The sequence below is a fragment of the Myotis brandtii genome, unplaced genomic scaffold (assembly GCF_000412655.1).
Source record: "Myotis brandtii unplaced genomic scaffold, ASM41265v1 scaffold458, whole genome shotgun sequence".
Classification (NCBI taxonomy): domain Eukaryota; kingdom Metazoa; phylum Chordata; class Mammalia; order Chiroptera; family Vespertilionidae; genus Myotis; species Myotis brandtii.
The window spans coordinates 162228-177550 of NW_005367516.1; the positions used below are offsets into that span (position 1 = coordinate 162228).

The 15323-nt window shown below is 45.8% G+C and overlaps 1 long non-coding RNA gene and 1 pseudogene across 3 annotated transcripts in view; one reads left to right on the forward strand and one right to left on the reverse strand.

Annotated features, from left to right (window-relative positions):
• Positions 1–15317, reverse strand: part of LOC102258637 — a 17229-nt gene extending 1912 nt beyond the window's left edge. For all 3 annotated transcript variants that reach the window (XR_001363887.1, XR_001363886.1, XR_001363885.1), the window contains exons 1-3: positions 15180–15317; positions 9820–9931; positions 6413–6503 (exon numbers count right to left, since the gene is read on the reverse strand). This is a non-coding gene — a long non-coding RNA (uncharacterized LOC102258637). The remainder of the gene's footprint in view (positions 1–6412; positions 6504–9819; positions 9932–15179) is intronic.
• Positions 7146–8085, forward strand: LOC102258358 (annotated as a pseudogene).
• Positions 15318–15323: the final 6 nt, after the last annotated feature.

Genomic DNA, 15323 nt, shown 5'->3' on the forward strand with positions numbered 1-15323 from the left:
ATGACTAGGCTTTGGATTAGGGGAATGGCAAGGGGAAGCACCCGGAATGACTTCCCAGCAAGAAGCCTGGCCTGCTGGCAGCCAGGAGAATGTAACCAGGGTGTGGTTGGGTGAGGAGGGAACTCAGGTTGGAAGCAGATGATGGATGTCCTGACAACAAACACAAGGTTGGTTACAGGAAATTGAGAAGCATTTTAGCTGAAGTGAAACACAACCAAAGTACTTTTTCAGGCCCTGGACAGTGTTGCTCAGTGGTTAGATTCTGTTCCCAGTCAAGGGCACATACTTGGGTGGGAGGTTGGATCCCCAACCCAATCTGGGCAAGTGCAGGAGGCAAACCATCAGTGTGTCTCTCTCACATTGATGTTTCTCCCTCCCTCGCTTCCATTCTCTCTAAAAATCAATGGGGGGTGGGGAGAGCAGTTTTTAGGCAAGGTAGTCTGGCATTGACATCACCAGGGGCAGGCTAGTTAAGAAGCTGTTGCATGAATCCTTGTATGCAGCACCAAGAACCAGGTTAGGGTATCAGCTATGAGAACTGGAAGAAAAAGTGATTTTGAGGGATGCAACAACAGGATTCAGGGGCAGCTCAGTCACTAATAAGAGGGCTTGATCTCGTGAGAACAGAATATCACTGAGACAGCCAGGCAGACTGCATCCAGGTGCTTCTTGTTTGCTCAGATGATGATACTTTGAGACTAAATTGACCCCCAGGACATGCCTTTTTAAAAATTTTTATTTAAGTATAGTTTGTAGACAATTTTGTGTGTGTGTGTGTGTGTGTGTGTGTGTTTAATATGTTTTTATTGATTTTTAGAAAGAGAGGAAGAGAGAGGGAGGGAGGGAGAGAGAGAGAGAGAGAGAGAAACATCAATGATGAGAGAGAAACATAGATCAGCTGCCTCCTGCACCCACTACGAGCCCGAAACTCGGGCATGTGCCCTGACAGGGAATTGAACCAGTAACCTCTTGGTTCATGGGTTGATGCCTAACCACTAAGTACACGAGCCAGGCAGTTGGTATACAACCTTATATTGGTCATATTAGTTTCAGGTGTACAATATAATGATGTGACATTTTTATACCTTACAATGTGACCACCCCACTAATTCTAGTAATCATCTGTCACCATATAAACTATCCCAATATCATTGACTATATTCCCCTATCCCTTTCGAATTTTTATTCAGTCATTTCATTTGCAAGAGAGGAGGAATATACAAACTGGATAATCTTATTTACTCAGGTATCAGATGAGATATGATGAGACCAGAATTGTATAATTTAAGAAGTGATCCCCCAATAGGTCTAGTACCCACCTGGCACCATACATAGTTATTACAAAGGACATGCCCTTTAGAACAAGCAACAAAGATTGGGGAGTGGGGAAGTGACAATAACCGTCAAGCAGGAGTGTCCCCAACATAATATCTGACATCATCCTTCCAGAAGACACCCCAACTATGGGAATATCTGAGGTTGAGACCAAGGGCCTGAGGGGCATGGGAGGTAATGAGAAGAAAGTTTCTTACATCCTCTGTCTACCACAGCTGAAGTACCTTTACTTTTTATGTGGCCACTATAAGCATTTCTCATTCAATTAGCCCAGGGATCTAGATAGACTACAGTTGACCGGGGTCTGTCCCAAATTCCTCTAGCCAGCTCAGGATGTCACCTGCCACATCAGGGCCCCATGACTGTGGGTTTCCCTTGAATAAACTTCTGAAGGCTACTTCACAGCCATCCTCAGACCCTCCACAAACCAGACCAGTGATGGCGAACCTTTTGAGCTCAGTGTGTCAGCATTTTGAAAAACCCTGACTTAACTCTGGTGCCGTGTCACCTATAGAAATTTTTTGATATTTGCAACCATAGTAAAACAAAGACTTATATTTTTGATATTTATTTTATATATTTAAATGCCATTTAACAAAGAAAAATCAACCAAAAAAATGAGTTCGCGTGTCACCTCTGACACGCGTGTCATAGGTTCGCCATCACTGAACTAGACCAACACATTGGTTGGAGGAGGCAAAATGTGGGTTCAGGTGAAATCGTGTTGAGCCAGTTATTAATTGCATTCATATGCTAATAACAGAGATCCAGCCGCAGTATGTCAAACACAGAAGAGTGTGTTCCCTCGTGTAAAAGAGACCCGGAGTCGGCAGTCCAGGGCTGGGATGACAGCGTCATTAGGGACTCGGCTCCTCTGGCCTGAGTTGCCCCATGATCCATGATAGCTCCTACAGTGCCAGCCATCTCGCCTCCTTTCCATGAACAGGGAAGGGCAGAGGTTGGGCCCCAGCTGTCTCCCTTTTAGGGATCGTTTGTGGTAGATTCACCCAACAAATTCCACTCAGAATTTAGGTACCAGGCTACACCTAGCTACAGAGGATGCTGGAAAACATAGTCACTTAGCTATGCCCATTTCCAGTCTGAAAAAAAGTGGAATTCTGTAACTTAAGGGAAATGAAGTAATGGATTGGAAAATACAGTCTCTGCCACATATCCTCCTACAAGGCAGTATTTCTACATACTTGGATATGAACTCTGGCCATTCATGGAATTATCTTAACGACTCTCTCTCCCTCTCTCTCTCTCTCTCTCTCTCTCTCTCTCTCTCTCTCCTTTTCAACCTTTGTATCACAAATCTTACCCAGGTAGAAATCTAAGTGAAAATACCAACTTTCCCTTTGTATAGCTGGGGTTGTTAATAGGACCGACAGTAGTACTTAAATTGCTAAAAATAAAATCAGTGATCCAGCCCGGCTGGTGAGGCTCAGTGGTTGAGCATCGACCTATGAACCAGGAGGTTACGGTTGAATTCCATCAGGGCACATGCCCCGGTTGCAGGCTCTATCCCCAGGGTAGGGCATGCAGGATCAATGATTCTCTTTCATCATTGATGTTTCTCTCTCTCCATCTACCTTCCTCTCTGAAATCAATAAAAATATATATTTTTAAAAATCAGTGATCCAGGCTATAAGAGAAAGTGAAGTAGCCCTAGCCAGTTTGGCTCAGTGGATAGAGCATTGGCCTGCAGGCTGAAAGGTCCTGGATTTGATTCTGGTCAAGGGCAGATGCCCGGGTTGGGGGCTCAATCCCCAGGGGGGGGCGTGCAGGAAGTAGCTGATCAATGATTCTCTCATCATTGATGATTCTATCTCTCTTTCCCTCTCCCTTCCTCACAGATTAAAATAATAACTTTTTTTTAAAAAAAGAGAGTAGTATCATTAACAAAAGGTTCAAAGTGAGCTTCCTGTCCCTCCCCACCTTGCATCGTCAGGCTCATTATAATCAGACTAGAGGCCCAGTGCACAAAATTTGTGCACTCAGAGTCAGGGGGTCCCTCAGCCCAGCCTGTGCCCTCTCACAGTCCGGGAGCCCTCGTGGGATGTCTGACTGATCTGGGAGCGGGTCTAAGCTGGCAGTCAGACATCCTTAGCACTGCTGCGGAGGCAGGAGAGGCTCCTGCCACTGCCACTGTGCTCGCCAGCCATGAGCCCAGCTTCTGGCTGAGCGGCGCTCCCCCTGTGGGAGTGCATTGACCACCAGGGGGCAGCTCCTGCGTTGAGTGTCTGCCCCCTGGTGGTCAGTGCACATCATAGCGACCAGTTGTTCTGCCGTTCGGTCAATTTGCATATTAGCCTTTTATTATATAGGATTGCATCCTCAAAGAACATATTAACTACTGGAAAGGAAAGTACTATGTAAACTGATTTTTTAAAAAGAGTTTGAAAAGGAAAAAGTTATTTTTAATGAAAACTAAGTGGAATGTTCAATAAAGGTGAGCCACTAAAAATAATGGCTGTTCAAATAGACGTGGGCAAAAAAATATATAAGACTGGGAAAATCATTCAACAGCTGAAGGATCAGATTCGTTACAGGTGTCATTAAGTTCCCACTCCACTTCAGAAACTTGAAAATGAAAATCACAGACAATGCATTAGTCATGTGGTGATATGTAGGTCCAATGGTCTCCTGCCTCTTCATCTGAAAAGTATTAAAAGAATATGCATTTGTATGTTTTCAGTTAAAATGCATTGTTTAAGGTAAGCATGTGACATTTTATTCTGACTTCAACTTTGATCACATGGGACAAAAAGCCTTCATCTTTTAGTGCTAAGAACAAATATCTCCAGAGCACACTCTGGAAGCTGTGTTTAAGTGTTTGGTCTGTGCTGCATGCAAAGCTCTGGGCTCTATGAATTCTGAGGTCCCGATCAGTCTGAGACATCTTTCCACCTGGGCAATGGTGCTCATTTGCAGACTGTGGCTACTCCATCTTCTCCCCCACCCCCAGCTCTATTGAGGCATCATTGACAAATACAATTGTAAGACAGTGAGAATAAATGTCAGATCTTTGACACAATGTCTATTTTTGTTAAAAGATGACTTTCCGCCCTGACCAGTTTGGCTCAGTGGATAGAGCGTTGGCCTGCGGACTGAAGGGTCCCAGGTTCAATTCCAGTCAAGGGCATGTACCTTGGTTGCGGGCACATCCCTAGTAGGGAGTGTGCAGGAGGCAGCTGATCGATGTTTCTCTCATCGATGTTTCTAATTCTCTATCCCTCTCCCTTCCTCTCTGTAAAAAGTCAATAAAATATATATATTTTAAAAAAAGATGACTTTCCATTGGCCGACTTTTCTTTTAGGTTTTCCTTTTGACATCCAAAGAAGAGGTTTGGTTTTCTTTTCTTGAGGTTCCCTGGAGCACAACATACTAGTAGTCTTAGTTTTGGGACTGAAGTCTAGGTGAGAAGTTCTCAGTGATGGAGTGGTCTCCAAAACCAGAAGAGAAAGAGTCTGCTTCGAACAAGGGCCAGGCAAGACAACAGTGGTCAAATAAGATGCCCCAACAACGTGCCCCACACAGGCTGCCGCATGAACAGTAACCCCACACCTCCTCCCTCCTGCAGCTCCCTGCCTGGAGGAGTCAGAAACCAGGATTAGTCTGCTAACAGGGGAGGAGCAGAACAAGACCGGAAAGTAGAAGCCGCCAACCAGCTCCCCACTACTTCCTCCCACCAGCTCCCCAGCTCCCCAGCTCCCCCGCTCTTTCTCCCACCACAGCTGCTAGCCTGCTATAGAGCTGAAGAGGGAGAAGCCTCAACTTGAAGAGTCAAAGTTTTATTGCCTAGGACTGGGCATTTAAGATTGAGCCTGTGTTCTGACTTAAAGTGATTATATGACCTACCTAAGAATTTAAAAAAAAAATCAGTGTGGTGAAGGCCTGGAGTGCCGGGGGGAGCGGGGGTGGAGACCATTGGGGACAAAGGGGGTACATTTGTAATACTTTCAACAATAAAGATACATTTTTTTAAAAAAATCAAGGGACCAGCATTTTGGTCCAGGGACAAAGAAAAAACAAATCCACCAGGCCAATATGAAGACATGGTGGGTGATGTAAGGACAGGACAAAGGCCTCTTTTTCTTTGCTGTGGCTTTCCACAATTTATGAGGAGCACCTGGCAATTAAACCCCAAGAGTGTTAGCTCCTCTGATTCAAACAGCCCCTCTGTTCAAACTACAAGACAAGATAGGCTACTCTCAAGCCTACATTCTTGCATTCCCCCTCCTCCCTGCTGTTTTAGGAACTCAGGGATAATTTGCACCAAGGAGTCTCTAGTTAGTAGAAAGTTCCCTTCCCCCTACCCTCCAAACAAGGCTCTTTTGAACTCTTCAAAACTTTTACCCTAAGCATGTTTTACAGGCTTCGGAAAAATACTGATAAGACACCTCCCTAGGACATCTGCCGGACTGTCTGCTGAAAAGCAAACAAACTATATTTTCAAGACAGCCCCTGATTGTCTGCTCAACGTCAGCCCCAAATCCCCCTCCCTGCCTGATCACCTAGCACCAGCAGCCATTACCCTTTAAATGGGGAAGCCACCTTTTGTTTCTTGCCCTGTATTGATTAGCAATGCACCGGCCCTTTCCTCTCTTGGAAAGTAAAAATAAACTTCCTCTCTGCATCTCTTCTTTTACTTGTCAATTCTTTCACAGCCTATGTCACTGGCCAAACCCTAACAGGTGACAAAAGGGAAGTCACGTTATGATCACATCCCATGAGTCACTGTTGCTCAATGTCACTGTTACTCAATGTGCTAGTAACACAACATCAACAAATTGCCTACCAGAAATTCTCCCTTATTTCTGGCACTTGAATGTAACTCCAGTGTTCTAGCAGTAATGTGGGTTTTTTCCCCCCATGAGTCATGTAGGTGGGGATTTTAGAGCTTACACCACCAACTTGCCTAGGAGCACCCACCCCCAAACAAATGTGACCTTTAAGTTTAGAAAGTAGTACACATATTTACAACTTAGATTCTCCCAGTTTATGGCTTCCTTGGTTGTTTCCAAACATCTCTTGAAATTATTTTAGAAGTGTGTTAAGGGTATCAAGCATTACCTGCTCTGGCAGATGATAAACTCCTACCTCTTCGGGATTTATATCCCCATCACAGTCCAGTATGCATGTTCCCTGCCTTTCTCTCCATCAGCTGGAGAATGGGAAAGAGAATGAGAAAGGTGGTTTTAGGCCCAGCCTTGAAATGCCATATATCCCCTCTGGCCACATACCATCATCTGGAACTCAATCACACGGCCACATCTGACTGCAGAGAAGAGGGACCATGTCGCTCATCTCTATGACCAGGAAGAAGAGGAAATGAGCTTGGTGAGTATTTAACAAGTCCAGTCACTAATATACATTAAGGATTCTAGAACTGGTAAATGTTAAGATATAAATTAATATTCACAGGATACCAAGAAGTATGATGACATCATTCTATTAGGTAGGGAGGGAAATTTTTTTCTCTACCCTTCTAGGTTCTTTTGACTGGTCTAATAATTAAGTTGACATAGATTAACTGGAGAAAAGAAAAACAAATTTAATTTTGTATGTACAGGAGCCCCAAAGATATGAGACTCAAGGGCAAGGCAAGCAGTTGAGGCTCATGTGCCATCCTGAGCTCAGGAATGGTAGTAGGAGACTGGGTCTTCAAAGGAGAGGAGGGCAATTTATAGGACAATAAGAAGAGATGTTTGGTAATTAGATGTTTGTCCTGCCACATAGATCAGTTTTATAGATAAAAAGTTATCTCTGGCTCCTCGCGGCCTTAGCGCCCGGCCTGACCCCGGCCATGGGGTGATGCTACAGCAGCAAGAACGAGGACTCGGACCAGGACCGAGAGGAGCAGAAGCTGCTGCTGGCCCCTAGCAGCTCCCCACCAAAGCCCTCAATGGAGCCGAGCCCAATCCCCACAGCCTGCCTTCCGCTCGCACAGATGAGCAGGCCCTGCTCTCCTCCATTCTTGCCAAGACAGCCAGCAACGTCATTGACGTGTCTGCTGCAGACTCCCAGGGCATGGAGCGGCATGAGTACATGGACCGGGCAAGGCAGTACAGCACCCGCTTGGCTGTGCTGAGCAGCAGCCTGACCCATTGGAAGAAGCTGCCGCCACTGCCATCTCTCACCAGTCAGCCCCACCAAGTGCTGGCCAGCGAACCCATCCCCTTCTCCGACCTGCAGCAGGTCTCCAGAATAGCTGCTTCTGCCCACAGTGCACTTTCTCAGATTCGTGTGGATGCGAAAGAGGAGCTGGTTGTACAGTTTGGGATCCCATGAAGACAGTGGTCCTTGGACAGCTCTTCTTCTCCTCTCTTCACCCGCCTCCCCTGGCCCCAGCCTCACTATGGCTTATACAGTACCCTGACCTGCTACTAATCACAGAGAAGAATGTGGAGGAGGAGGAGAAGAGCGAGGCTACAAGCCTGGACAAGTGAGGATGGAGCAAGAAAGGACAGAACCATTTGGGACTGGCCTTCGAAGCCCTGGCCAGGGGTGGGGTGGGGGTCAAAAGGACAGGGCCTGGTAGGTCTTCACTGTCACTGGGAAGGGGTGGAGGTAACACTGTGAGGGTGATCACTAGGGGGCCTATGAAGGCCCCTTTCCCACTCTTTCTCTTGGCCTCACTCTTTGCCCCTCTCCCTGACTTGGTGCTCACAGGCACCTCACTAGGGTTTGTGACCAGTGTCTGGACGAGATTGAATTTGAATGAATTGAGTTTGTATTTCTAAAAACAAGGTTATCTCTGATAATAACTTATCAGAGATAACTTAAAAGTATTAAAAGTACTCATTCTGGGCCTGGCCCCCTACATAAATTCTTTTAGGTAAACAGGGAAAGGTAAACATTTTTCTTGAGTCTGCTGGGTCTTGATTGACTTCAGCTCAAAACAATCTCCATGCCAAAGTGGCACATTTTGGGGTGGCATATTCTGTTCTCCTTCATCCACTTTCTAAAGCATTTAGAAATGCAGTAAGTGCACACTTTAGCTGAATGCCTAATGACCAATTGTTATGACCAATATTTGGTCAAAGACAAATAGCACCATCACAGAAGGAACTTCAGAAATTCAGGAACAAATCTGAAGCTGTATTCAAAATAAAATTATTCTTTTATTTTAAAAAAATTTATTTTAAATATATTTCTTCATTTATTTCAGAGAGGAAGGGAGAGGAGGAGAGAGAGAAACATCAATGATGAGAGAGAATCATTGATCGGCTGCCTCCTGCACACCCCCCCACTGGGGATCGAGCCCACAACCCAGGCATGTGCCCTTGGCCAGAATCGAACCTGGGACCCTTCAGTCCGCAGGCCGACGCTCTATCCACTGAGCCAAGCCGGCTAGGGCATAAAATTATTCTTTTATTAAAATATGTAGAAGTAGTAGTTCGAATTTAAATTACTTTTAAACATATTACAATAATTTCCCAGCACGTCAGCTGTTAGATTATTACTGAGGTCATCGCTGAACCTCATGATGTCACTCCACCTTTTCCAAAAGCCAAGGCTAAAGCCACACACGTAGTGAATTTTGGAAAATACCAAGGTCAAAGCCATAGCATGGTTTATCCTTTAAAAACGTAATACTCATTAACTTTTTAATGCCTTCTAGTAAGAATCCTGTACAGAACAAGCACGTTCATCTGCCGGCATTTATCCTGTATACCTTGATCATTCCTTGTTTTCAATGTCTGAGGCCCTGGAACACTTCCTGGCCCTCACTCGTCCCTTCTTCTAGGGGCTGGCTCCCCTTCTCTGCCCATAGCAGTCCCTTCTCCTGACTGTACAGCCCCCCTCCCTCCCAGTCTTCTAAGAGCCCTCATTGACTTGGCTTTGACCCAGGGCTTGGAAGCACAGCATTTAGATTTTTTGCTCTTGTTCCCTCGCTAGGTGGTGCTCTTTCCCAGAGTTCCATAAAGCACTGCCTGTACATGACTTGGATTCGGGGTACCCCGGTTGTGAGACAATTCTGCTCTGGTGTCACCCCAATTCACCACATCCCAGATCACTGGTTCTTCGACGAGAACCTGTGCTGGCGTGGATGGATGGGGGTGTTGTCCAGAGAGTGGACAGTTAAACATGAAGGTCTTTATATTTTACAAAGCCCAACAACTGGCAGCCCCTGGGTTACTTTGGAAGCTCAACCATGTCATCCGGGACCTAGGGATGTCCACCCTCCACTCTGCCTTCTCAGCAGGCTGGCTTCTGTTCTCCCACTGGGTGCTCATGGTCATGACGGTTTCTACTGATGCAAGTATCACAGCCTCTCCCACCTGCTAAGAGACAAGGAGGAAGGGAGGGCGGACAAAGCACTTTGCCTCCTGCACATCTCTTAGTGGAGAAGACAATCTTCCTCAGAAACCCGGATTTCCTCTGGGCCGGCCAGAACTGGTCAACTGGCCAAGTCTGTCTGGAAGAAGACTGGACGTCAGTATTTGGTAAAGAAGACCAAGGTACCCACAACTGACCGGGGTTCTCACCAGGTGTCCTGTCCTTCGAGAGGTGTTGGAAATACAGGAGCGGTTTCAGTTGTCACACAAATAGAGGTGCTGTTGATATTTCGTGGGTTGGCCCAGGGTCCTAAAATGCACAGAACACATTTGTACACAGAAAAAGATTCATCCTAGGGCCAGTGGTTCTCAGCCTTCTGGCCCTTTAAATACAGTTCCTCATGTTGTGACCCAACCATAAAATTATTTCCGTTGCTACTTCATAACTGTAATGTTGCTACTGTTATGAATCGTCATGTAAATATCTGATATGCAGGATGGTCTTAGGTGACCCCTGTGAAAGGGTCATTCGACCACCAAAGGGATAGCGACCCACAGGTTGAGAACCGCTGTCCTAGGCGGTACCCCGTCTAAGGAACACGTGGGGGAGAAACGGTACACCATCTGAGTTGCGTCCCAGGCATTGGCGGGGGGGCCGGATTTGGCGAATGAAAGGCTTCAGCTGTTTAATGGGAAATACGTGGATTATTTCATATGTATATTGTATTTGACAGCCATGGGGTTTTGTTTATTTGTTTAATATATTTTATTGATTTTTTACAGAGAGGAAGGGAGAGGGATAGTTAGAAACATCGATCAGCTGCCTCCTGCACACCCCCTACTGGGGATGTGCCCGCAACCAAGGTACATGCCCTTGACTGGAATCGAACCTGGGACCCTTCCGTCCACAGGCCGACGCTCTATCCACTGAGCCAAACAGGTTAGGGCAACAGCCATGTTTTGAAAACACTGAATGTTTTTTAAACATACCTTTTTATGCAGTAAGTATGGCAATAGCATCCTGAAAACACACCTTAGAATGAGGTGAACTCAATAAAAATTGCCAAGCCTCTCATGGCCAAAAAAAAAAAAAAAAAGATTCATCCTATCCCAAATACCAATACCATTCCTGTTAGGAAACATTGGCTTAGCCCAGCCATAATTCATCCCCTGGGCTGAAGATATTATGACTCAAACACAATCATGGGACCATCAGCAAGAACAGCGTGGCTCCAGGAGCCTGTGCCATGGACCCTGGTGGAAGTTGGAAGGAGAACGGCGATGCTGTCATGCTGGCACGTGGAATCCTTTTCAGAAAGTGGTGTTATTTGCATGGAATGGGTGACAAGGAAAAAAACTACAGAAGTCAAGACTGTCTGCAAGGGCTGACTTTATTTTTTCTAATGGAGGGATTTCCCAGTACTTGCACAAGCTTGTTTCCAAGAAGTGACTCTGAGTTCTCCATCACTCTATTATCTCTGCTCCCTGCCCCCACCATGGATTCAGAATGATTAGAACCCAACTGTATAGCCACATTGTTGTTATTTTTTTTGGGGGGGTGGGGGGGGGAATCTTTGTAGATCCTGTACTTAGTACAATGTGGCAGGTATTCAGTAAATGTTTCTTGGGTATATGACAAATACACTAACTCAAAACAATACAAGAAAACATAGCCTGGAAAATTGTTCAGCATTATGTTTAAGGATATAGGTGCAACGAAATATAATTTTAAAAATAGTAGTAGCTTGGCCGGGGTGGCTCAGTGGTTGAGTGTCGACCCATGAACCAGGAGGGCACCAGTTCAATTCCCAGTCAGGGCAAATGCCCAGGTTGCAGGCTTGACCCCCAGTAGTGGGTGTGCAGGAGGCAGCCAATCAATGATTCTCTCTCAAAATTGATGTTTCTATCTCTCCCTCCCATCTCCTTTCCTCTCTCTGAAATCAATAAAGACATTTTTTTTAAAAGTAGTAAAAATTGTGATAGAAATATAAGTATATTATTTTAAAAATACATTTTTTAAGAGTGCCAGTGGAGCTCTTTGTGGGGACTGAAGGGTCTCAGGTTCTGGTAAAGGGCGTGTACCTTGGTTGCAGACTCTATCCCCAGCCCTGGTCAGGGCACGTGTGAAGCAACCAATCCATGTGTCCCTCTCACATTGAGGGCTATGCTGGGCCTAACGCAGGTGTTGACAGTTTCATAAAGTTTTTTTTTTTGGGGGGGGGGTAATAGTTAATTTTACTAGTAATTTTAGATTTGCACTACTACTCTTTCTCCTGTACTTTCTGCAAATTGGAGGTTGTCTATTGCAGATTCTAAATTTGACCACCAGATGGCTCCACTACGCAAGCGTGCTCTCTGGAATTAGATCAATTCCCTGTGTAGCGGTGTTTTGGCGCCACATGAATACTGCCATTTCTCAGCAATCTGTCATCTAAAGGCTTTTAAATCCATGGATAATTCTTGCTTAAATTAATTATTTCTTTAAGATTTGTGCAACAGTCATGTTCTAACTACATATTTAGTCTACATTTATTTGCTAGCACCGTATTGTAAAGGCAGGGCAAATACTGTATTTCCCTTTAACAATGTTCAGAGCGAAAAGTTGGTGTAGTAGTCATTTTCAATTATATAAAAATAGTCTCCTTCCCCCCCTCCTCTCATCAGGTATAACTATAGAGTATAGATTTTTTATCTATTCCATTTAGTTATTTGCTACAATTGCCCTAAATTTGGCCTCTGGGAGATCTTTCAAGCTGGCTTGTCTTTTTAAAACTTACTTTTAAAAACCAAATATACAAATGGGCATGGCCAGACCATATATAAAAATAGAATTTTGACTCACAACCTGCAGCAAAGTGCCTAGGAAACCAGCCCCCTTACCTCCAGTAACTAGCCCAGGAAGCCAGCCTGCTATACATCAGACTTGGAGGAAGTCAGTCTATCTCTATAAGAATCCAGAAAGCTAAACAAATCCTCTAAAACAGTGGTTCTCAATCTTCCTAATGCCAAGACCCTTTAATATAGTTCCTCATGTTGTGGTGACCCCCAATGTCATTGTTACAAATTGAACATAATTAAAGCATAGTGATTAATCACAAAAACAATATGTAATTATATATGTGTTTTCCGATGGTCTTAGGCGACCCCTGTGAAAGGGTCGTTCGACCCCCAAAGGGGTCGCGACCCACAGGTTGAGAACCGCTGCTCTACAATAATCAGCTCAAATGACCAGGACCTGATTACAAACTGACAGCTTCCCCAATTTTTGTCCCCCCTTGCAACTGAGAACCAACGGAAGAAAGCCAATCAGACGCCCTAACTGACCACAGGGAGGCCCACCGCTGACCAGCTGCCTCCAGCTCCCCTGCCCACAGCCCCTCAGGGCACACCTGGGCCGGGCCTCTCCTCCTCTAAGCGCTCCCTCTCCTGCCTGCCTTGGAGTCTCTGCCAAACACGCGTGATGGCGGCTGACCCTCTTGCGGCAGCAGGTTCTGGGTAAGTAGCCTCTGCTTGTCCTTTATTGGTTGGTCTTTGTTTCCACACTTTACTGAAGTATAATTTAAAGTTTAATTTGAAGTATAAGTAAATCCAAGATGCTCTGGATTTATTTAGTGGGAAATGGAATTTAGAAACCGTGATCTGATTGGCAAGGGTGTTCATTATTACTGTAGGTGACCAACCAACATGGTTTGCCTGGGAGAGTTCTAGTATTAACACTGAAAGTCCAACATCCAGGGAAATCCCCAGTCCCTGGCAAACTGGAACAACTGGTCAACCTACTGCTCCGAGGTCCTTTCAGTGCAAAGAACTAGGAAATTTATTTTAAAAATTATGTGCTCGAAATGATATTTCCAATTTAAACATATTACAGCTTTTTCCCTGAACTTCCTTGATCTTACATTTGTATCTCATTTTCTCTTACACTGAAAGTCTTGTATGTTATAACATTAAAACATTTGTGTACCCTACAATATAGTTTCAAAACCATAGCAACAATATTACCATTTTGTTGTTGTTGAAATGTTTTTATTTATTTTAGAGAGGAAAGGAGAGATGGAAACATCAACTGGCTGCCTCTTGCATGCCCCATACTGGGGATCAAGCCTGCAACCCAGGCACGTGCCCTGACTGGGAATTGAACCGGTGACGTCTTGGTGCCTGGGTCGACGCTCAACCACTGAGCCACACCAGCCAGGCCTTATTACCATTATTATAAACCACGGAGTGAAGCTGACGATTCCTTTGCAGTTCTTTTTTCATCCTTAGGTTATATACTCTCTGAGCACTATGTTACAAATATCTGCGGAAGCCCTGGCTGGGTAGCTCAGTTGGTTGGAGCATCCACCCAGACACCAAAAAGGGTGTAAATTTGATTTGGTCAGAGCACATACCTAGGTTGCAAGTTCAATCCCTGGTCGGGGTGCATATGGGAGGCAATAGATTGATGTCTCTCTCTCTCAAGTAAGAACATATCCTTGGGTGAGGATAAAAAAATAAAAATACCTGGGGAATAATTCTTTTCTCTGTTTAATGACATAGTTACCAATTTGGCCCAGAGTTAAGTCCACTGATTTCAATTTGCTTTCCACTTTGGGTTGACTTGCTTTTGTCAGTTACTCTTTGGCTATGTAAACACTTTAGTTTAGAGACGGGTAAGTCTTGTTTCTGTTCCTCTCCACCCCCGCTACCCCCGCCTTCCCCGCCTCCCTGCAGGTAACCATTTTCGTTGTTCCTAGGATGTCCTTCCAGTTTTACCTGGGGCTCATTCCCAAGCAACAAAACACTGTCGTCCTGATAATGTGCACTCCGCTGCCAGGGAGCACGCACAGCCTTTTACTAATAAGTTTAGGGACCATTGCTATGCTTTCCTGTGTGACGTCTGTTCCTGTTCTTGCCCATTTTTCTTTTTCTTTTTAAATGTTTTTTATTGATTTTTTACAGAGAGGAAGGGAGAGGGATAGAGTTAGAAACATCGATGAGAGAGAAACATCGATCAGCTGCCTCTTGCACACCCCCTACTGGGGATGTGCCCGCAACCAAGGTACATGCCCTTGACCGGAATCGAACCTGGGACCTTTCAGTCCGCAGGCCGACGCTCTATCCACTGAGCCAAACCGGTCAGGGCTCTTGCCCATTTTTCTCTTTGGGTTTTGGTCCTTTTCAGTTTTGAAGAGTTCTGGCATGTAAGTTGCACATATTTCCTCCATGCGGATCTGACTTACCGGGGACACCCATGACCCCTTTGCCCATCTGGAGCTTCCTTTCATCTTATCCCCGTAAGCCACCTCATCCCAGGGCACCTGGGGATTATAGTTTGGGTAAAGCCGGGTAAGAGCCGGGTCAGAGGGAGGACCCGAGCCCCGTGGTGAGCGTCAGGGCTGCTCCTCCTCCCCCGGGAGACGCCGCCGCCCGTAGGCAGTGGGCGGCAGGCACGCAGTCCCGCGTGAGGGAATTGCAGAACCGCTTTCATGGGTTCACGGAAGCCACCAGGGCGCCTCCCTCTCGCTGCTGGGCCAGCAAGGTGCCCCGAGAGCTGCCGACCCAGGCACCACCTCCACCTGCTCAGAGCGCCTCCGCTGCGCCTCGCCATGCCGAGTCAGGATGAACCGAGCGGCCAGGAGGCTGCACTTCTCGCCGGAAGACAAAGCGTCGGTTCCCAGCTCTCCGAGCGGCACCCGGGAGGCTAAGGGCCGCCTACACCG